Source organism: Ips typographus, linkage group LG12 (genome assembly GCF_016097725.1).
Source record: "Ips typographus isolate SLU linkage group LG12, UJ_Ityp_2.0, whole genome shotgun sequence".
NCBI lineage: Eukaryota > Metazoa > Arthropoda > Insecta > Coleoptera > Curculionidae > Ips > Ips typographus.
In genome coordinates this window covers 9,920,738-9,944,220 of record NC_138433.1, presented here as the reverse complement: position 1 = coordinate 9,944,220, position 23,483 = coordinate 9,920,738, and the positions used below count along the sequence as shown (strand labels likewise).

At 39.4% G+C, this 23,483-nt stretch overlaps 3 long non-coding RNA genes across 4 annotated transcripts in view; 1 reads left to right on the top strand and 2 right to left on the bottom strand.

Annotated features, from left to right (window-relative positions):
- The window catches only part of LOC145736461 (uncharacterized), a 144,365-nt gene that overhangs the window by 114,200 nt on the left and 6,682 nt on the right, over positions 1-23,483 (top strand). The window lies entirely within an intron of this gene.
- Positions 11,791-13,159, bottom strand: LOC145736619 (uncharacterized). Its single transcript, XR_014180054.1, has 2 exons — positions 12,442-13,159; positions 11,791-11,994 (listed from the first exon to the last, which is right to left on the bottom strand). It is a non-coding gene; the product is annotated as an uncharacterized LOC145736619 (long non-coding RNA).
- Positions 13,161-14,492, bottom strand: LOC145736618 (uncharacterized). 2 transcript variants are annotated; one of them, XR_014180052.1, is made up of 3 exons: positions 14,082-14,492; positions 13,313-14,026; positions 13,161-13,253 (listed from the first exon to the last, which is right to left on the bottom strand). It is a non-coding gene; the product is annotated as an uncharacterized LOC145736618 (long non-coding RNA). The 2 variants fall into 2 exon arrangements; XR_014180053.1 differs by having other exon boundaries at positions 13,167-13,478; positions 13,578-14,026.

The window sequence follows — 23,483 nt, the reverse complement described above, 5'->3', positions numbered from 1 at the left end:
TGCTTAACCTACGGTGCCTAAAACTAACGCGGCAATGTTCGGCGGCCGTCTCGCTTTGGTGAGAACTACCTTAAGAAAGAACAGGACGAACGTCTGCACGACACTACGCCATACTCGGTTCGGGACAGGACCACGTTCGACCATACGCCAAAACGTGTTACGGTGGGGGAAAATATGTCATGCGAACTACGCCAACATGACCAGGTAACCCTGCGACCCTACGCCAACAGGGGGAACAGGAGGGGAACGGATGTGTTCGACCATGCGCCAGAACACAGGGTAAAGGAGCGTCGTGCGACATGCGCCTGTACGACCAGGTATCCCTGCGACCCTACGCCAACAGGGGGGTAAAGAAGGGTGAAGGACGTGCTCCGATCATACGCCAGAACACAGGGAAAAGGGGGCATCATGCGACATGCGCCTACATGACGAGCAAGCCCGGCGACCCTACGCCACCAAGCCACGGTACTTACGGTTACGGACGGACGGAACGGTTCGGTTCGGTATATCGGAGAGAGAGTCTTGCGAAGGCGGTGCAAGACTGCCGGCTTAGTGCTACGGAGCTACATTTATACTAATCGCCGGGCCCCCACTACAATGACGCGTCGGTGGTGGGGGCCGCCGCCGCACAACACAGGAGCGCCACAGTTCCGATCGGTACGTTGCTCGAGGCTTACCCCCTCCACAATTTCGTCAAACCGCACACAGAAGCGTATTTACAATAATCCACGGTGCACAGTTCCACCCGTTCAGTGGAAATTAGTAACGAATTTAAACGCTTCGTTACACACCCCTCCTTCTTTCGGAAAAAAACAGTTACTTGATCGCTGTTTTTTTTTCCTAATGCTAAAGAATAAAAGTACCCCGGCTTCCCTTAAAACCACCTTTATTCAATTATGAAAGTATAACGTAAAAAAAAACCCAACATGATGCGGAAAACTAAAATGACGTGAAATACCATAGTAAGGCGGAAAACTAAAGCAACGTGGAGCACCACAACAATGCGGAAAACTAACTTAACGTGGCACACTAAAATAAGGCGGTCAACTAAAATAACGTGGAACACCGCAGCAATGCGGAAAACTAACTTAACGTGGCACACTAAAATAAGGCGGTCAACTAAAATAACGTGGAACACCACAACAATGCGGAAAACTAAAATAATGCGGTGGCCTAAGCTCTAGATAACGGTAACAACTTATCTACAGAAGGTACAGCGGCACGCCAACGCTGAATTCCCGCCAGCGTCGGCGTTCCGTATCCGGATTAGGTACGGCTCAGCCGTCCTGTATTGAGCTGGGGTCAGTAGTCGGGTCGGAGGCGGAGGCGGAGAGCACGTGCAGGTACGAGAGAGGATTCCCAGCCTCCCACACCCTGAACAAAACAGGATGGCGGCGTTCTGCGCTGGGCATCCCTGCCGGCTGTGCCCATGTTCCCCGCAACGCCAGCAGGTGTCCGGTCCCACCGGGATGAAGAGGGCAGCCCGACTCAGCCTCGTCCACTCATGCCGGAGTAAGGTAAACGGTACCGGGCCGACTGGTTGGTCCGGTATTGTTTTCAAGGGATCTTCCCCCTCGACAGCCGGTTTCAGACCTCTGGGCAGGGCGACAGCCAGGACCTCGGCCAACTCCTGGGCTAATTGTTCGGTGGTGTTGGTCATGACGGTTACCTGCGAACAATATACTATAATACCCGGAATACCCCATTCAGCTTGTTTTCACAAAAGCGAGGCGAAACGGTACTAAAACAAACTTTATTCAACGGACGTAAAATAACAACTAAACGGTATATACTAAAAAAAAACAACCAAAAGGACAAGGGGAAGGGGAATTAGGGTTTCGGTAGGGTTACTCGGACCCAACCGCCGCCGGACACGGGGAGCTTTCGGCGCACTCGGCCCTCCACGCCCTGTGGCCTCAATGCCCGTAGGGCCCCGACCACCCATGGCTCCCAACTATCAGGGTTTGGATGGCCCTGGATATAATCCCCCACGGCTGTCGGGGCGGTTGCAGTATCGCCCCTTTCCGGGACCTCGTCCGGGACCGGTTGGCGTGGTGGGGTGTCCGGAATTGGCGACAGCATCCGCGGTATAGGGGATGGCCACCGGATAGGAGACCCTTCCGGAGAGGGCCTCTTGGGGGCTTGTTTTCTGGCCGGTACTGGTCGGGTCGGTACCCGCTGGTAGGCGGCCGTGAGTAACTTGGCCTCCCGGACCAGGATTTTCACAGCCCTGGTACGCTTTGCATTCTGCTCGCGCTTCCGGTGCCGGTCTAACACCGGGCGAGCTAGCGGGCCAGTTGTCGCTTGTCGGGGCGGAATGGTAAAATCCTTGGGCATCTATAAGGCGTCATACTAAACTTGTAAAATTACGGTACAGGTAAACAAAATCATAAATCCCAGAACCACTAAACAGAAAAAAAAAAAAAAAAAAAACAAAAAAGAAAACATAACGTCGTATTCCTCAAATAACTTAAGTTTAACGGATCGGCGGCGGTCCGGTTTGCCCAAACAAAAAAAAAAAACGAAGCGTCAGTCAGTATCATGCGAAGCTGGTATGGTATCCGAGGCAACAAATAACAAACAGAACCACTTCCTGGGCTGCCATCCCTTTTGCAACGGAGTTGGAACTCGGGTATACGGTCCATGGACAGCCAGTCAGTTCGGTTCAACGGGTGCCCCTGAAAAACGTTTAGAAAACCTCGCCTGACTCTCCAAGATGTCCCGGATATCCTCCAGGAGTCACCGACAAAGTCCTCCAAGGTACTCCCATGTACCCACCAGGAGGTTTACGGTCCGTCGGTTCTCCAAGATATCCCATCTATCCTTACAGGCACAGTCAGACCTGACCTACCAAGATGCCACGGCGCATCCTCCAGGCACGGTCAGTGGTTTACTTCCGGACCTCACGGAGCTCTAAAAAAACAAACTAACGACTTACGCCAGTCTCGGATACCTTTTACAACAGGAAAGGAACCTCTGCCATGTTGGTGGAGACACTTACGGCGGACGGACGGTAGGTTCCTGCAAATAACTGATTAAACTGCCAAAAGACTACGAACTACGAACCGGGTACAATCTGGGCAATGACTAACTACGGACTCTCTAATCCCTCAAACCTTTCGGAGCTCAAGAACTTACTTCGCGTGGTCCCCTTTAATAAAATAAAAAAAAAGGTCCCTGCTCGGGCGCCAAATTTGTGACGCGTTTTTTAAAATAAGCCTTCTATTTACCGGCTCTAAACTCGGGCCCCACCTACTGAGTCGTTACGTGCCAGTAGGAACACGATTGCCTTCGGGCGGCTTTTAAACAGTGGAGAACGAAGTTACTGGGTTTGTGAGCTCCGCAAGGATGAGTAAAACAAACTGGTAACAAAACAACTCTCTTTATTCGGGAAAGTTACCAGACGGTTAAACTTAAAACAAACCTAAAACTCCGCACGGTGCAAGAAACTTAACAGGTACCCCTTAACCTTAAACTCCCGGTCTTATCCTAGCGAGCGCATGCTTAACCTACGGTGCCTAAAACTAACGCGGCAATGTTCGGCGGCCGTCTCGCTTTGGTGAGAACTACCTTAAGAAAGAGCAGGACGAACGTCTGTACGACACTACGCCATACTCGGTTCGGGACAGGACCACGTTCGACCATACGCCAAAACGTGTTACGGTGGGGGAAAATATGTCATGCGAACTACGCCAACATGACCAGGTAACCCTGCGACCCTACGCCAACAAGGGGAACAGGAGGGGAACGGATGTGTTCGACCATGCGCCAGAACACAGGGTAAAGGAGCGTCGTGCGACATGCGCCTGCACGACCAGGTATCCCTGCGACCCTACGCCAACAGGGGGGTAAAGAAGGGTGAAGGACGTGCTCCGATCATACGCCAGAACACAGGGAAAAGGGGGCATCATGCGACATGCGCCTACATGACGAGCAAGCCCGGCGACCCTACGCCACCAAGCCACGGTACTTACGGTTACGGACGGACGGAACGGTTCGGTTCGGTATATCGGAGAGAGAGTCTTGCACCGCCTTCGCAATCCCGCCAAATTTGTGACGCGTTTTTTTAAAATGGTTCTAAGCACCGGCTCTAAACTCGGGCGCCACCTACTGAGTCGTTACGTGAGTTAACTAGTCAAAAGCCGAGATTGCTTTTTTAAAAAATTATTTAATTACTAAAAATTACAAATAAGTGTATCTTACAACTAACTTCAACTGACTAACTCTAACCAAACTGGAAGCGCAACTATCTAGGAGAAAACAACAAGCTAAGCATTTATAAATGTATACTAAGCACTTAGAAATATATAGTCGGCACTTTAGGGTGACTTAACTCCTCCCCCGTTGAGAATGAACTTCTAGGCTAGACGAGGAAGTTCAACATCTATGGATTCCCTGGACCTTACGTTAGTGTTCTGGGTCTTTTTGTAAAGTAAGATGGGTAGAACTTTCTTCAGGATCAGGAACACACAGAGTATGGCAACAACGAAGTAGATGAGAATTGTCCAAAGGCTAGGAACTGTCGACACTTCGGAGAACATCATCGAGGGTTGGTTATTGACAATTTCGTTTTCCCATTGATGGAGTTCATCCAGCTTCACTTGTCTAAGATGTACACTAAGGTTGATAACAGGCAGAGATGCAGCAGTGTCAGCAAAATCAGGAAATAAGATTGGTTGTTCACTAGTTTTTCCATCTACATCATTACTTATATGCACGGTGTTTACCGTCATTTCACAGTTCAAAGGAATTTGGCACAAATATGTCCCTTTTATTCGCACAACTTCATTTTGATTGTTACATTTAAGTTGTACAGATTCTTTTTGTGGGAGTACAAGAATCCATTTATTTGTAGATTCCAATCGATTGGCTAAAATTGTCCTTGTTTTGACTTCAACTTGTTTACATTTGGAAATGTCCTTCTCGGAGTTCAAAAGCTTGATTTCGCAGGAGCTAGTGTCCTGGATGTCTTCAAGGTCCTTTTTTGTACAAGTGAAAGATTGTGGGTTGGTTTCGATGCATTCTTCACCATAGTATGCATAGTGTAATTGATTTTTTAGGAGGAATTTATTTCGCGGTAGTACAACCTTAAACAGGCTCTGATGGTATACTGGTACGGAATATAAATGGAAATAATCAAAATATTCAGGTGCCATTATTGGTATACGAATTATGTATGTCATTCTATTATTAAATACATATGCATCTAGGGTGATTACTTTTTCAAAGAGCAAAGTGTTCTGTAAAGTAACAGGCATCACCATTTTTTCAATCCCTATTTTGTCTTGAAGGGCTTTGAGTTCAGCATAAAGATCCTTAGTTTGAATGATCGATGGATGCATAATGCGTAATTTAGAAAATGCTAATGAATTTTCCAAATCTTGCAAAATGGAATCAATAATTTCGTATACATTCACTACCTGATTGATTAAATCTTTAAGATTGTATACGTTATTTTGTTTATAAGCTGAATTTTCTAGCAAAGCTGCTACTTTATTAATTCTAGACTCCAGTAGTTTCTCATTGTGATTGATTTGTTGTAACGTAGAGTTAAATCTCCTAATCACTACCAATGACAATGAATTTTGTTTCAAAATACTTGCTTCTAAATTTTTCTGGTTACCTTGCAGTTCCTTGATGAGATGCTCGTAATGTATACCATCTGACGCATCAAGATTACCCGTAATTGTCTTAAATATTGAGCCTAAACCGTTTATTAATCCTCTTTTTACTCTGCCGGTGTGTGGTATTATTTCTGTTAGTTTGTTCTCAACTCGATTTTGTGTCAAATTTAAAAGTTTCAAGTAATTATTGATTTCGTTATAATATTCTTGATGTTTATCTAATAGCATCGTAATGTCATTTGATTTTAGATGTAAAATATTTATCTCGTCAATAATTGGTTTTAAGTCGTAGTAGTGTAACAATGTATGAGAGTAGTCAGTGATTTTTGCAGTTCCTAATTTAACGGGTATAAGTCCAATGTTGTCGTCTAATTGTCTTAACACAATTTGTTCTTGCGTTCCGAACACGTAACCTAAAGCGCTGAAATATAATAGCTTAGTATTACAAAGCATGTAGTGCGAGAGTTTAAACTAATTTCTTATATTAAATACTTATAGTTAAATTTTAATTATTAAAACTATATTTATGTCTAAAAGGACGTTTAAGGTTGTCCATATGGGTCTTTCCTTGAGCAACTGTAGTCACAGTTTTTCGAATAGGGTCGATTAATTCGATATTAGTAGGCGGGTGAAATGTATTGCCTAATTTTTGTCGTTGATGTTTTTTTATATAAGTTTGAGTTTCTGGTGTAAACAAGGTCGGTGGGTCTCTATCTTCATTGAGTTTACCAATAACTTTCTCCTTTTTATTAATTAAATTTTCATTAATATTTGAATATAATATTTTGACTCTGTCTTTATGTTCTGAAACATAATTACTCATTAACGTTTGATCTAATTGGATATTAAAAGGGTCGTCGTTGTTAATATGACCACTTATAATGTCAATAGGTTTGAAGTTGGTACATGAATGGATCGAGTGATTATATGCCAGTATAGCATATTTAATTTTTTGTATGATAGGTGTTTTGTCAAATCCTTGATTATTTAAGAGTCGAATATGTTCAGTCAATGTCGAATGAAAACGTTCGATGACTCCGTTTGATTGGGGGTGGTTAGGTGAGCAAAAATGTATCTGAATTTTGTGTAGTTGTAAAAGTTCGGTAACAGTTATGTTTTTAAATTCAGTACCATTGTCTACAATTACTTTAGATGGAATTCCATGATGGGAGAAAAATGTGATTAAGTTTTCAGCTATTTCTGTGGCTGCTAGTGAATGCAACGGATACGCTTGAGCGTATTTAGAAAAGCTGTCAATGATAGTTAGAAATTTAGTTTTGTCTAGTGTGTATGTATCTAGATGAATGATTTCAAATGGTTTGGATGCTGTGGGAGTGATATTCATTTCCATTTTAATTGGGTGACGTTCGTACTTACTTTTTTGACATACTTCACATTCGTTGATATAAGACTGAATAGAATTTTTTAGGTTGGGCCAGTAGTATCTCATTTTTATTCGTTGTTCTGTTTCGTCGATACCTCTGTGGTTGGTTTTGCCTTCATGATAATTTTTGATCACTGCTTTTACGTCATCATTATTAATTACGTCTATGAGTTTTATAGTACATCGCTTAAACTTTAAGGAGGGCCATCTGAAGTTTCTACTAATTACGTCACAGAAAGGTTCATACACATTTGGATCATCAAAATAAATCGAGTACAATTTTCCCGGTACAATATGCTCCTTAATGAATTTCATTATGTCAGCTTCGAAATTATCTTCGGATAATTGAACGTGAAATCGACGTTTTTTCTCAAACATGATAACTGTTTTAGTGTTTGCTGGTGAATGACGTACTCGTGTGATTATTATTTGATTGGCGCCGTAATTAACAGCTGATTCTATAATTGGGACACCTACTATCGGATCTTGATCTCTATTAGTGTGTACTGTTTGGTCATCGTCCTCTGCTGTTTCCTCAGGCAAATTGTGTTGGTCTAGGTCAGGTTGCACTACTGTTGACATCTGATCTATGTTTTCATCCGGGTCGTCATTCGGGTCATCAGCATCCTTGTTGTCGGGTTTTTCTAGACTTTTGTTGAATTCGTTCATATATTCAACTAAGTTTTGAAAGTTGTCCGTTTCTTTAATGTGTAGTTCTATTCGGCTAAGGGCGTCGGCATTGGTGTTCAATTTTCCTTTTTTGTATATGATATTATAATCGAATTCATCAAGTTTTATGCGCCAGCGTAATAATTTTGAATTAGGATCTTTTAAACTAAACAACCACTGAAGGGGTTTATGATCCGTAATTATATTGAATTTTCTGCCAAACAAATATGGTCTGAAATATTTGGTAGCCCATACGAGACAAAGACATTCTTTTTCAATCGTTGAGTAATTTTGTTCTGACTCGTTCAGTGTTCTTGAAGCATACGCTACAGGTCTATCTTGTCCTATAGTGCCTTGGGAAAGTACTGCTCCTAAAGCAACATTGCTTGCGTCACATGTCAAATTAAAAGATTTTGTAAAGTCTGGGTACTGGAGAATTGGTTCGTTCATAAGCAAAGTTTTGCATGTTTCAAAACAGTCAACAAATTCTTGATTGTGTTCTATTTTTGCACCCTTTTTTAGGCATTTAGTAAGTGGTTTTGTTAGTTTGGCGAAATTATTGATAAATTTCCTATAATATCCAAGCAAGCCTAAAAATCCTTTGATTTGTTTTGTTGTCGTAGGTAGGGGGTAGTTTCTAATCGCTTGTATCTTATCGGGATTAGGTTTAACGCCATCGGGTGTTACTACATGTCCTAGATATGCCACTTCGCGACGTAAGAACTCGCTCTTATCTAACTGGATTTTAAAATTAGATTCACGAAGTCTCTGAAATACTGATCTAAGTCGCTCTAGGTGTTCTTGTAGAGAAGTGGAAAATATAATGATATCGTCTAAGTAAACTAAACATTTTTCGTTTTGGATTCCTCGGAGGATGTTATCCATGACTCTTTGAAATGTCGCCGGAGCGTTTTTTAGTCCAAACGGCATTCGCGTGTACTCGAAATGTCCTTGTTCAGTACTAAATGCTGTTTTTGGAATATCCCTTTCCTCCATCTCAATTTGGTGGAACCCACTTGCAAGGTCTAGAGTAGTGAAATATTGACACTTGCCAAGTTTATCGAGTAAATCAGTAATATTCGGAAGGGGGTATTTATCGTCCACTGTTTTTTCATTTAGCTTCCGAAAGTCAACACAAACACGCCATTTTTGTTTTCCCGATGCATCAGCCTTTTTGGGTACAACCCAGATAGGTGCTGACCAAGGTGAATTACTTGGGCGAATTATATTTTGTTTTAACATCTTGTTTATTTGACTTTCTACTTCTGCTTTATGTATAAATGGATACCTATATGACTTCGCATACACAGGTAGTTCATCACTTGTATTAATTGCATGCTTAATTTTGCTTGTAAAAGTTAGTGGCATTCCCTCATAGTAGAAAATATCGGAAAATTCTTTGCACAAGTTTAAAATGTTTTGTTTTTCTTCCGAATTAAGATGATCGGTTCTTATCTGTGAGGGGTTGAATTGGTTCTGTATGTCGCTGCCATTCTCAAAATTATGCAAATTACTATCAATTAGTTGGTCATATTTGGTGTCATATTTTTCAACATCAAAAGGCTCTGAAAGATCTAGAGTTACAGGGTTACAAGTGTTATTTGTTATCGTGGTTATCGCATAACCGTTGTTAGCTACTGTAATACAGTTTGGAATTTCACAATTATGCAGTTTTTGATATGGTATTATTATTTCACCATCTTGAACACTTGTTTTAATTCGAACAACTTGTTGTGCACGAGGAGCAACAGTAATATTGTTTACTTGCATTTTTGTTTCATGGAACTGTAATTTGATATTGGCATAAGGTGTATTTAAGAATCCCGTTTTATAATCGATGTTTGCTTGTAAAGATTTCAAATTATCAATGCCTATCAAACCGTTAAAAACATTGTGAAATTTAAAGAGATAAAATTTGAGAAATTGGGGATTAGGTAATTTGAAAATTTTGGAAGCGGGTATGACTGCACTATGCTGATGAGATGATTGTTGGAATACAGTTGAAACTACAAAAGGGTCAAATGATATGCAACTTGAAAAATACTTTTTGGCTACATAGGGATCAATAAATGATTTTGTGGAACCCGAATCTATTAAGAATTTTAAGTTATGCTCTGGGAAGATAATATATGAGAGTTCACTTGTGTTAACGTTATTAAAGGGTATTATTTCAGGTTCAGGTATTATGTTTCTTGGTTGCTGGGGCCTGGTACCTGAAAATTTGCGTCAGCATTGTAAAATGAACTTGGGTCATTGTCTGATTGGTAAGGTTCAGTGTATTGCGAGGTGTAATAATCATTTTCCTGTGGTATTAATGTTTCTTCATTTTCTAGGAAAATTTGTTTTTCAGAATAGGCATTATTACAATATTCTTGACTACTTTGACTGTCAGCATGTTCTTTAACGTCATCAAATGTCTGTGTATTATAAAGTTCCTCTACTGTATAATTTGGTTGATTATAGTGTCGTTGAAAATTTTGGGGTTGCCTAAACATATTTGTCGAATTGCGAGTCGTCGTACTCATCGGAGTTGGATTTGGAAGGGACTTATTTTGATTAGGGCGGAAAACGTTGTTACCCTGTCTAGGTTTAAAAACTTGCGAATTAGTCGGAAAATGTTGTCTAAGTTTAGAGTAGTCAGGTCTAATTGGAATCGGTTGTGAAGGAAACTGAGGTCCTTGCCTAAAGAAATTATTAGGTGTTTGAGGATTATATGAATTACTAAAGTTTGGTCTGTATTGGGGCATTTGAGGCATAAATTGATTTTGAAATGGTTTAAAATTTTGTGTTGGTGATTGTTGTCTTACTGCCGATTGTGTAGGTAGTTTATTAGTGTTTTGGAAATAGTGGGTGTTATATTCTTCAGTTACGAATTGAAGAGCTTGTGGAAGATCTCTTGGACGCATACAACGTATTGTGGTTCCTAACGGTTCTTTAAGTCCCGAGAGAAATGTTTTTAAAGCTAGTTCGTTATAAAGGTTAAATTTTAATTGTTTTGCAGCATCACTATCCTCATGTACATTAATATAACAGCAAAGTAAATTTAGGATATGCAAAATTCTGTCATAAAACAAACTTGGTTTTTCATTATTTTGTTGACGAAGCATGACTAAATCTCGATTTAAACAGGCTTCATCCCTTTGGTCCGCAAAATTCCTATTCAAAATATGTTTAAGTTCGTCCCATGTTGTCACATTTTGGGTTCCTAATACTAATTTTGCATTTCCTGTTAATTTACCAATAATACAATTTAGTAGGTAAATATTTTGAAAATCATTGGGTTGATTAGGTTTATAGAATGCATCAATCACACTTTGACAAACTGCTAGATATCTTTGAAGATCATTAGGTTTGCCATCAAAAGTAGGAATGCAGTTCAAGTATTCAGCTTTGAATTCAGGCATTTTGACTTGATTAGTTTTTAATGTTTTATTACTAATAGTTTGAATTTCTTGTACTTCTTGAGAATGTAAACTAGAAGCAGAGCCAGTTGAAGGTGCAGATAAACGTAAATTATCAAAAAATACTCTTAGGTCGTCAACTTCAGACATGAAAAATTGTCAATTACACTTACATAAAAACGATTATGGACTTAATCATCATCTATAAGGGCTGGCACCTCGGTTGGCAATGTGGTCCTTCCAAAAATGCTGGTCCTCGCGAGAATTGGGCAAAGTTGGTCCAATCTCCTTATTGAAGAGGTTTTGTAACACTCCACAATAAACGTAAGTTCTTTATTTCTCGGTTAGTTCGATACCGTCGATTCGATAACGAGCCCGAAAATTATCCACTAAGACTGCGCCAGTTAACTAGTCAAAAGCCGAGATTGCTTTTTTAAAAAATTATTTAATTACTAAAAATTACAAATAAGTGTATCTTACAACTAACTTCAACTGACTAACTCTAACCAAACTGGAAGCGCAACTATCTAGGAGAAAACAACAAGCTAAGCATTTATAAATGTATACTAAGCACTTAGAAATATATAGTCGGCACTTTAGGGTGACTTAACTCGTGCCAGTAGGAACACGATTGCCTTCGGGCGGCTTTTAAACAGTGGAGAACGAAGTTACTGGGTTTGTGAGCTCCGCAAGGATGAGTAAAACAAACTGGTAACAAAACAACTCTCTTTATTCGGGAAAGTTACCATACGGTGAAACTTAAAACAAATCTAAAACTCCGCACGGTGCAAGAAACTTAAAAAGTACCCCTTAACCTTAAACTCCCGGTCTTATCCTAGCGAGCGCATGCTTAACCTACGGTGCCTAAAACTAACGCGGCAATGTTCGGCGGCCGTCTCGCTTTGGTGAGAACTACCTTAAGAAAGAACAGGACGAACGTCTGCACGACACTACGCCAACATGACCAGGTAACCCTGCGACCCTACGCCAACAGGGGAACAGGAGGGGAGCGGATGTGTTCGACCATGCGCCAGAACACAGGGTAAAGGAGCGTCGTGCGACATGCGCCTGCACGACCAGGTATCCCTGCGACCCTACGCCAACAGGGGGGTAAAGAAGGGTGAAGGACGTGCTCCGATCATACGCCAGAACACAGGGAAAAGGGGCATCATGCGACATGCGCCTACATGACGAACAAGCCCGGCGACACTACGCCACCAAGCCACGGTACTTACGGTTACGGACGGGCGGAACGGTTCGGTTCGGTATATCGGAGAGAGTCTTACGAAGGCGGTGCAAGACTGCCGGCTTAGTGCTACGGAGCTACATTTATACTAATCGCCGGGCCCCCACTACCCACTACCTTAAGAAAGAACTGGACGAACGTCTGCACGACACTACGCCATACTCGGTTCGGGACAGGACCACGTTCGACCATACGCCAAAACGTGTTACGGTGGGGGAAAATATGTCATGCGAACTACGCCAACATGACCAGGTAACCCTGCGACCCTACGCCAACAGGGGAACAGGAGGGGAGCGGATGTGTTCGACCATGCGCCAGAACACAGGGTAAAGGAGCGTCGTGCGACATGCGCCTGCACGACCAGGTATCCCTGCGACCCTACGCCAACAGGGGGGTAAAGAAGGGTGAAGGACGTGCTCCGATCATACGCCAGAACACAGGGAAAAGGGGGCATCATGCGACATGCGCCTACATGACGAGCAAGCCCGGCGACCCTACGCCACCAAGCCACGGTACTTACGGTTACGGACGGACGGAACGGTTCGGTTCGGTATATCGGAGAGAGAGTCTTGCGAAGGCGGTGCAAGACTGCCGGCTTAGTGCTACGGAGCTACATTTATACTAATCGCCGGGCCCCCACTACAATGACGCGTCGGTGGTGGGGGCCGCCGCCGCACAACACAGGAGCGCCACAGTTCCGATCGGTACGTTGCTCGAGGCTTACCCCCTCCACAATTTCGTCAAACCGCACACAGAAGCGTATTTACAATAATCCACGGTGCACAGTTCCACCCGTTCAGTGGAAATTAGTAACGAATTTAAACGCTTCGTTACAATGTCCATGTGTTGTTGAATCTCTGTATGCCAAACACCAATCTTCCCTCCTATTCCAGTAATCTGTTAAATATTGTTGCCATGCCGGCAGGGAGCTACAATTTTGAATTGCTAAGCTGTATTCTTTTACAGCTATGTCTTCTGTAGAAGCTACCAAAATGTTTTGAAAGTTTTGATAGAGGTCTTTTCGACGATTTGCTGGAATGTTATGTTTTTTCTCCCACAGCGCCACACAGATTGTGAAACATGGAATCGACAAAGTAGGGTTTTGGAATTTGGCCACAAAGATTTCAAAGCGCATCTTTCGGAATCCGAATCATCTGTAATGAAAATGTTAGGAAAACCTTGCCCGCAAAATGAATTTGGCATCGCATCTTTCAGCAATTGAAATCCTGCTTTGTAGTCACTTGCTGACTGACCTGAAGTTATTATGACTGCCAAAGGTACTGCCCCAATTTGGCAAGGTGTCAGTACAAAAGTTAAGCAATGATTTAGGGCATCGCAGGATGATGTACTGTCAACAAATTCGATATCTTTGGAGAATGGTAAAGTATGTGCTCTTTGCATTAACTTGGTTACAACTATAAGGGCAAATGGGTTTACTGAATAATTTACAATGATCCCTTCTGACTGCAATACTTCTCGTTTCTCAGCAATTTTCTGGAAAAAAAATAACCTGGTTCTTATAAGCTAAGGTAAAATGGCAAAAATAATTTGCTACCTCCTTAGCACTTGTTTGATTTGATGCACTATACAATGCGTCCAAAAGCTATGTATAATTTCAATAAAATTATATAATATCAGCTATTTTGTGGAAAAATATTCGGAGACGTCTATTAGTATTAAATAATAATAAGTAGGCAGGAATCTGTAATACATAGTAATTCAAAACATTACGATTCTTTAATTCTATATAGTGTCACGAATGGAAAATCCGTTAATTGAAAAGACGGACTGATTAACTTAAAAAACATAAGAGTATTCGAGTATTGCGAAATATTAAGCGCACGAAGCAAGGTCGCACCATGATGCACCGAGTGTATCATGCACCGGGTGCACCATATCAGTGATGAGTCACCACTACCTGCTTTGCAGGAATATGAAAAATAGGCGACGAACAATAACAAACTACGTCAGCCGATCAATCGGGTATAAAACACGCCGATTTCAGCAGTATAAAAAGAGTGTGAACCAATCGACAGTAGTGCAACCAGCTGAACCAGGAAGTCGAGATGTCGACTCTCCTCGGTCAAGAAGATCAAGTTAAGTAGTCCATTCTCCAAAATTGTTCCAACACGAAAGTGACCAAGCCAGTCGCCAGAAAAGCTAAGTCCTTAGCTTATGAATCTATGTAAGTACATTTGTTAAATTGTCAACTTTTAGTGTGTTTATGACCGTATTGCGCATATTGTGCAGACCCATTTATGTATACTACATTTAATAGATTTAAGTGTTTAATAGAAAACTCAATGAATCCGAAAGGGCTCATAAATTAAACGTGACATTTGGTGGAGGCGCCGATCGGTTTTGAGATGGATGAAAAACAGTAGTTGAGTTTTTTATTTTTATTTTATCTTTTGGGGTATGATACAGATTCAGGAAAATAATGTGTGTAAATGTGTGTATAACACTGTTAAAAAAAAAAGTGAATTTTTAAACCAGAAAAAATATTTTTGATTTTTCTCATCGTGAGTGAAAATTACCTCTTTAAAGCAAAAATACAATTTTTCTTTTTGCATAATTCATTTTGTTCTACATTGCCATTTTGAACATTTGTTTTCTAAATTGTTAAAAGCATGTCAGTATTACTGAAACGATCGTGTCTTATGTTAAAAAAGTCAAGAAATTAATGGCTAATATAACTTTACGTACAGCACTGGCCGAACCAAAAACCCCGGCCATCCCTAAATTTACGTGTCCACCTACGTTTAATCCATCAAGTGATTGCCCCCATTTTGAAACTTTTAGAGATTATTTTGAAAACGGTTTGAATCCGTCGTGTTTTGAAATGTATTATTTGCTAAGCTCTAATAATAAAAATTTGAGTGATTTAAACCAACTAGTCTTGAAAATAAGTGATATTAAAGAGCGTGTATTATTTAATCAAATGAATCGGCAAAGTCAATTTTACATTTCGGACGGAATGAATTTTCGGTCTCGTAATGATCGGTTGAAAAACAAATTTGACAAATACAGTACTAATCGTACTTGGCCAAATAAGTATTGTAAAAATTGTGAATTTCAGTCCAACAATTATTGTGGAAATAATAATTACAAAGGGACCAAGTTAAACAAAAATGATTTTTACTATCGAAATGTGTCACAAGAAAAGCAAAATTATTCTAGGTTTGATCAAAATCGAGGTATAAGAAATAGTAATACTGTTGAGGCGGAAACAGAAAACGTGGCAACCGCGGAACTGGACCCGGCGACGAAAAAAACGACAGACTAGTTTTTAGTTTCAAGAGAACACGTTGATTTTTAAAAGCTCTGTTTTTGGCAATAGATTTTGTTAATTTAAACTGTTTCCAAGTGTTTAAATTTAATACAGTCCACACCGAACACGTTACATGGTCCTTCGTCACCGGATTCAATAGTTGAATCAGTGAAATTAAGGTGAAAATCGAGAAAAACACGATTAAAATCAAGAAACAAACGAAAATTCGAGGCCACCGAAGCAGTGGACCTTCAGAGAGAGTGGGAGTTCAGCTGGTAGATTGTAGCCAGACAAGCCGGTTCGAAACATAGTGAGCCGGGTGAGTTTTCCTATTAATTTTTATCCGTTTGTACTCATTTTGTTGAATTGTGCGGCTGTAACGATTCCAATAATTCGTTTATTGTCGTTTACGGTAATATTTTCGGGTAGCAGCGAAAGCCTACTTGTGCGTATTTTGTGATTTGCATGCGTAGTTGGTTATTGTATTATAAGAAATACAAAAATAATATAATAACAGATACTTTTCAAACGTTACATACCACACTAGAAAATAAAGTTTTATTTTTACGCAAATACCTACTCAATCATGGAAACAGAGAGGTTGGGCGAGTTAACAAAGAGACGAGGCGTTTTAAAATCGAAGGTTACACTTTTCGAAAAACATTTGATTTCAGTCAGGCAATCGATTGAGGTGGACATGACACAGGATCCTCAAAATGAAAGAGCAATGGCTGTTCAGTTAGAACAACGCATTGAAAGGTTTACAGGAATTTTGGATCAGTTTGATGAAATTCAAAACGAAATAGAGTTTCTTAGTGAAACTGAGACCAGTATTGAACGCGAAGAATTTGAATCGAGATACTATTCACTATTAACTAATGCTAAATTAATTATAGAGGAATTGCCAAAGAAAAGTAAAAGTGAGTCAAATGACGATGATGCCCAGTCACAAATGTCAAAAAGTTCTTCGTGGTCAACCAAGCTGGAAAGTGTTAAGTTTCCGGAAATAAAGATTCCTAAGTTTGAAGGGGAATATTATAATTGGTTAGAGTTTCGTGACATATTTGAATGTCTAATTCATAATAATGATAATATTAGTGACATTCAGAAATATCATTATTTGAGAGCAAGTTTAATTGGTACAGCAGCACAGGTCATTCAATCATTAGAATTTTCTGCAGATATTTATCATACGGCGTGGAAAGTTTTATGTCAACGTTTTAATAATAAACGATTGCTTGTGCAGAATCATCTCAAAGCAATTTTCAATGCTGAAAGTATAATGACAGATACAGCGCCGAAATTAAGAAATCTTTGTGACAGTGTTTCAAAACATTTGAGTAGTTTGGAAAAACTTGGTGAGCCTACAGAAAAGTGGGATACATTGGTTATTTACATTATGATGAGCAAAGTAAGCATTTATACCGCACGTGAATGGGAACGTCATCGGGCAAAGTTTGAAACGGTTTCACTAGATGACTTTAAGACGTTTTTAAATAAACGAGCAAATGTTTTAGAGACACTGGAACATAATTTCGACAAACGCGAGAAAAAGATTGTTAATGTTAATTCACGGCGGGAGACTCGTGGGCTAATAGGTGTCACAAACGAGGAACCGACAGAGGGCAAAAAAGAGTTTGGATGTTTTTTGTGTAAAGCTAATCACCGTTTATACTCGTGTGCTCAGTTTCTTGCAATGAGTATCAAAGATAGGAAGTCAAATGCGCAAAGGTTAGAATTATGTTGTAACTGTTTACGCTGCGGTCATAATGCGAAAGATTGTAAATGGTCGGGTTGTAAATTCTGCCAAAGAAAACATAATACGTTACTTCACGATTCTGAGTTTCATAGAACTAGTAATCGTCAGGAGACTGATACAAGAAACGAATCTGAAATTGAAGTCTCTAATTTTAACTTTTGTTCTTCAATTAGTTCAATTCTTCCAACAGCACAAGTTTATGTTGTTAAAGATGATGGTGTTCATGTGAAGGCTCGAGTGTTTTTGTATTGCGGATCCGAGTCGAACTTCATCACAAATTCATTTTGCGAGAGTCACAATTTGCAAATGGAGTCTACAAAATTACTTGTTACAGGAATCAATAACAAGTGGTCGTACGCAAATAACAAATGTAATATTCGTTTGCTTTCATTGGATAGATCTTACTCATTTCAATTATCTTGTTTTGCCATTGATCAGATCACAGGTTCATTGCCTCAGAGAGCAATAGACACTAGAAATTTGAGCATTCCATCAGATGTTCGGTTAGCAGACCCTACTTACAATGTACCAAGTTCCATTGATATTTTAATAGGGGGAAATCATTTTTGGTTGCTTTTAGGCAATCGCCTAAAAAAGTTTCGGTCCCGATAAACCAATTCTACGAGAAACACGTTTAGGTTGGATTGTGGTAGGTCCCATGGACTTTTCGTATCAAAATTCAAGTGATACATCTACCTGTAATTTTGGGCAAACTTTGGAGATTGGAGATCAACTCAGAAAATTTTGGGAAGTCGAAGAAATCGATAACATTGGTAGTACTCTGTCAGGTGAAGAGTTACTATGTGAAAATCATTTTAGGGCAAATCTAAAAATATCCGAACAAGACGGTCGATTTATTGTTTCCATACCGTTCAAGTCCTCGCCAGAAAAGTTAGGGAAATCACGCGATATAGCGGTAAAGCGTTTTGTAAATTTGGAACGAAAATTGACTCAAAACATTGAATTACGAAAATTGTACTGTCAATTCATGGAAAACTATGAGAAGTTAGGTCATATGACGGAAATTTAACCCGAAAGAGACGCGATAGAGTATTACATGCCACACCACGGGGTGTTACGGGAGTCTAGTTCTACAACAAAACTTAGAGTAGTTTATAATGCCTCATCACCTACTTCTACAGGTATTTCACTAAATGAGTTACAAATGACTGGAGCTAAGATTCAACCAGATCTTTTTGATATCATTTTACGATTCAGGACAAAGTCCATAGTAATATCGAGTGATATAAAAATGATGTATCGACAGATTTTAGTCGATCAATCGGATCGTAAGTTTCAAAAAATCTTGTGGCGTAGTAGTCCAGGTGAGCCATTAAAGACATATCAGTTGAATACCGTAACGTACGGGACAACTGCTGCCCCTTTTTTAGCTGTTCGGTGCTTAAAGGAGGTTGCAAACGAGATCAGGCAAAAGGATCCAACCGTAGCAAAAATAATCGAGAATGATATGTACATGGATGATCTTTTGACAGTGACAGATTCAGTAGAAAGTGCAGCTAAAATCTGCAAGAACATCACTGACTATTTCCTAAAACGAGGTTGTGAATTAAGAAAGTGGAAATCTAACAATGCTAGCATTTTAAAGGAATTAAACACAGTTGATGATGACAATTTTATAGACTTCTCAATGAGCGACAATACTGCAACAAAAACATTAGGTCTTTTGTGGTTGTGTCAATCTGATTCTTTAGTATACAAAATTGCAACACCTAAATTACGGAAAGATATTACAAAGCGTATATTATTGTCAGACATAGCCACCATATTTGATCCATTGGGTTTGATTAGCCCTTGCATAATAATGGCTAAGATTCTTCTTCAAAAATTATGGTTGGAAAAGTTAACTTGGGATCAACCCGTTCCTAATAGTTTGGCACAGGAATGGCTTTCTTTATACAACGAATTGAGCGAATTACATACGTTAACAATATCGAGGCAAATTAAGTGTAAAAATCCAATATCGTTAAGTTTGCATGGATTTTCTGATGCTTGCGAAAAGAGTTATGGAGCATGTCTTTATTTGGTATCGGAAAGCGCTGAGGGTCATAGAGAATGTCATCTAGTTTGTGCAAAATCGAAGGTAGCTCCTCTAAAGTCGTTGACCATGCCCAGATTGGAGCTGAGTGCTGCAGTAGTTTTAGCGGCGTTAATAACTAAATTCAAGGATACATGTGATTTATCACTAGAAAGCATTTACTGCTGGACAGACTCAACAATTGTCTTAGGATGGCTTCGTACGACTTCAAATACATTAAAACCTTTTGTTAGTCACCGTGTGGCAGAAATTCAGAATTCGACAAAGGGTTGTCAATGGAGACACGTTCCTACTGACAGTAACCCCGCTGATGTAGTTTCGCGTGGATCGCGTCCGAGGAATTTAATTTTGAATAAGCTGTGGTGGAATGGTCCTACCTGGCTAACTGAAGATCAAAGTCAATGGCCAGATTTGATCACACCTCCAGTTGACTTACCTGAAGTAAAAAATTGTATGTTAATAACACCAAGGCAAAATATCGATTTTCCGTTTGAACGATTTTCAAGTTTGATTACACTTAAACGTACAGTTGCTTTCATGTTTCGATTTTTTAATATTACTCGAAAGGAATATGATAACCAAAAATCAAGACATTTAATCGTATCGGAGATTAATTCGGCATTTGAAAAGGTTATTATAATTTCTCAAAAACAGTCATTTTTCGAAGAGTACCAATTACTTGAACAAGGAAACCCGTTACTCAGGAAGAGTCGTATTTTGGGTTTATCACCATTCCTTGATACTAAGGGAATAATGAGAGTTGGTGGTCGGTTAAGGCACTCTCAGTTATCTTATGCTACAAAACATCCTATTTTAATTTCACATAGTCACTATTTATGTAAATTGTTATTTGAATTTGAGCATAAAAATTTGTTACACGCAGCACCGCAGCTTCTTTTAGCCCACATACGTGAAACCTATTGGCCTACGTCCGGTCGTAGTTTTGCCCGTAAAATTTGTCATGATTGTGTAATCTGTGCTAGATTTCGAAATCAACAGATACAGCCGATTATGGGTGATCTACCAGCGGTCCGTACAAAACCGGCCTTACCTTTTACAGCTGTTGGAATTGATTATGCCGGTCCGTTTGATACTAAAGACCGTCGTGGAAGAGGTCCAAAATTCTTGAAATCCTGGATATGTCTGTTCATATGTTTAGTTACTCGCGCAATACATTTAGAAATTGTAACTTCTTTAACAACAGAAGATTTTTTACAAGCGCTCACTAGATTTATTAATCGTCGTGGTAGACCTAGTGAGATATATTCTGATAACGCCTGTAACTTTGTTAAAGCGAACAAGGATTTGCGTGCCATGTTTGATTTTCTTAACACAAATGGCGCTGAGATTAAGGAATCAGCTGCAAATAATGGTATAAAATGGCATTTTATACCTCCAAACTCTCCACACTTTGGTGGAATATGGGAGGCAGGAGTAAAGACAATAAAACATCACTTAAAACGCACTTTAGGCGATCGCGCTTTATTCATCGTAGATTTTCAAACTTTAATTATTATTCGAATTGAAGCAATCGCCAATTCACGTCCAATATCCCCACTATCCCACGATCCTGATGATTTAACACCCCTCACACCGGCTCACTTCCTAATTGGACGAGCAATGCACGATATCCCGGAACAATCGTTTATTGGGACACCAGACAATCGTCTTGACAACTTCAAGCAATTAAGTAAGTTGTACCAAATCTTCTGGGAAAGATGGAGCCGTGAATACATCCTGGAGATGCAACGGAAAACAAAATGGAAATCAACCTCCGGTTGTTTGCATCCTGGACAGTTGGTTCTAATTCGTGACTCGAACCTACCACCCCTCAAGTGGAAGCTAGGACGGGTGCTGGAGATGATTTCTGGAGCAGATGGTGTATGCAGAGTGGCGCTAGTAAAGACAATAGACGGAGTCCTTAAGCGGGCAGTAGTACGACTATGTCCATTACCAGTAGCAGTTGAAAGTCGAGACTTTCAAGGCCGGGGGCATGTTGAGGCGGAAACAGAAAACGTGGCAACCGCGGAACTGGACCCGGCGACGAAAAAACGACAGACTAGTTTTTAGTTTCAAGAGAACACGTTGATTTTTAAAAGCTCTGTTTTTGGCAATAGATTTTGTTAATTTAAACTGTTTCCAAGTGTTTAAATTTAATACAGTCCACACCGAACACGTTACAAATACCAAAAATAATTATTCATCAAAATGTAAAAATTTTGATCGAGGTAGCAGCAAGTTTTACAGTTTTGAACAAAATAAGAATTTTTCTTCACATCAGAATCCTAGTGAATGTGAAAACTCAATGTTAAGTGTCGATGAAGTTGCTCTAAACTCGACAAACAGTAAAGATAGCAATTTATTGTCAATCAAAGCTTCAATAAATAACGAAGACAATTTGTTTGATGTAATTTTAGATACAGGATGTGAACCAAATTTAATTGATTTAAATCTTATAACTAACATGTCTTTATCATCAGAGAAAATCCAATTAACTTCAGTAGGAGGTTATACATTAGTAGTGAAAAACCTTTCTAAACCTTTAATTCTGGGACATAATTTTCTATCAAATTTTAACGCAATAATTGATAACAATAAAAATATTTTGAGTTTTTCAACAAACAACAACGATAAAGTAACAGTTAATCTCAATCGACCTGATTTAGATGTTACATCTAAAAACCAAGTTCAGAAAGAGTATCTAATGGGTGTAGAAATTTCTGACGTCGAAAAAACAGTAAAACCTGTAATAAAATTAAAAGTTGCTCGAAAGTATATTGTAAAACCAAATACGCAAATAACGTTAAAATTGAAAACCGCGAATAATGTGCCGGATTTAACAAAATGCAATTTTATTAAAAGAGACAGTTATTTATGTCCAAGAAATCTGTGTGTAGACCCACCATTTTTGCAAAATGGGCACAATTTATACATTAAAATTGTCAATAAGGGATTTAGAACAGTTCCTATTTTAAAGCATTCTGTTATAGGTAAATTCGACGTTAATGAATCAATCAATACAAATACGACAAAAGATTCAATGTTTTGCATTTCAGAGAAACGCAAATCAAAAACTGCTAATAAGTTTCAGTCCGATTTTCCTATTCAACCGAAAATGTTACATCCTAATTTACAGACAAGTAACATAAATGAAATCGATAATATTGATTATCGAAGAAAAGTTGCGATGTTTAAATCAACTCGTAAAACTTCACACCAAAATAGAGACACAGCTGACCAAGTCGAATTAAAAAATGTAACATTCCCTGTATCCCAATTTTGTGGATTACAATATTTAAAGCAAAATGTGTGCTTTTAGCATTTCTATTTAGTAGAAGTTTGTATAGAAATTAAGCTAAAAAATAAAATATTTTGGAGAAAAAATTGAATTTTACATACTGCAGCATGCTATTAAATTATTTTTTACATGACTTCTAAATCTAAAGTTAAAAAATAAAATCCACACTGTAAAACAGCGGATTGTGTTATTTCGATGTCGAGGTCAAGCATTCCCGATAACGACAAAAAATGTGCCAATGAAGTCGACAAGTAGTTGTCGACAAATAGTTTTTTACTTATTATGTTTAGGTACCCGCTTTAAATAAAAGCAAGCAGCAGGATAGCGATATGTTTCCACCGTTGAAAACGAACAGTACATAATAAACCGAAGGTTATTATTTGGTCGCTTGCAAAAATCGCGACATTAGTGGAAAATAAAGTAAAGCAGACTAATTAGTTCTATTTGACGCCGCGTGCCGGTGTGACCGACTTGCCTTATTGCACTCGTCTAGTCGCATCGCCGCGAAGGTGTCGATAAGAAAACTGCTGATTGATGAATTTTAATGTTTTTTTTTTTAAATGCACATGATAATTTACCTACATGGAATAACAAGTAAATATTGTATTGGCTAAGAATAATTAAATTTGATTTTACTATGGAAAAAATGACAACTGATTTAAAAAGTGACAGAAGTTTTTTTTTTTTAATACGAATGGTAAATGATACATTTGTAATGAAGTATTTCTGAAGTGATATTTAACACATTCAACACACATACTACTCGAATGAGACG